This window comes from Triticum dicoccoides, chromosome 6B (genome assembly GCF_002162155.2).
Source record: "Triticum dicoccoides isolate Atlit2015 ecotype Zavitan chromosome 6B, WEW_v2.0, whole genome shotgun sequence".
Classification (NCBI taxonomy): Eukaryota; Viridiplantae; Streptophyta; class Magnoliopsida; order Poales; family Poaceae; genus Triticum; species Triticum dicoccoides.
In genome coordinates, this window is record NC_041391.1 from 685,295,374 (window position 1) to 685,296,349 (window position 976).

The following is a 976-nucleotide window of genomic DNA, read 5'->3' on the forward strand; positions in this document are numbered from 1 at the left end:
AACAGATGAGTTTTCGTCCAAAACCCTGATACTTCGAAAGAGATTGTCCAGTTTGTACACGAGGTGCATCCAGTTTTTGCCGTAACCCTCTCTACTTTTTTGCACATGATATGTGGGTGAAATGATGATACCATGCCAGGTTCCAACCTATTCAGAGTTCATTTGTAGTGCTTTTCAATTTCAGGGTCATTTAGCTGAAAACAAATCTTTAAATGCATGAAAAATAGCAAATGATGTCAGAAAGGGTTGAAAGTTTATGATGTGGCTTTGAATGGTGCATACTGAACGCAAAAATAGTCTGGAGTTGTAACAAGTTTAAAAAAATGAAGTGCCGGTGTACCAGATGAGTTTTCGTCCGGAACCCTGATACTTCGAAAGAGATTGTCCAGTTTGTACACGAGGTGCATCCAATTTTTGTCGTAACCCTTTCTACTTTTTCGCACATGCTATGTGGGTGAAATGATGATGCCATGCCAGTTTCCAACCTTTTTAGAGTTCATTTGTAGTGCTTTTCAATTTCAGGGTCATTTAGCTGAAAACAAATCTTTGAATGCATAAAAAATAGCAAATGATGTCAGAAAGGGTTGAAAGTTTATGATGTGGCTTTGAATGGTGCATACTGAACGCAAAAATAGTCTGGAGTTGTAATAAGTTTTTAAAAAAATGAACTGCCGGTGTAACAGATGAGTTTTCGTCCAAAACCCTGATACTTCGAAAGAGATTGTCCAGTTTGTACACGAGGTGCATCCAGTTTTTGTCGTAACCCTTTCTACTTTTTCACACATGCTATGTGGGTGAAATGATGATACCATGCCAAGTTCCAACCTTTTTAGAGTTCATTTGTAGTGCTTTTCAATTTCAGGGTCATTTAGCTCAAAGCAAATCTTTAAATGCATGAAAAATAGCAAATGATGTCAGAAAAGGTTGAAAGTTTATGATGTGGATTTGAATGGTGCATAATGAACGCTAAAAAAGT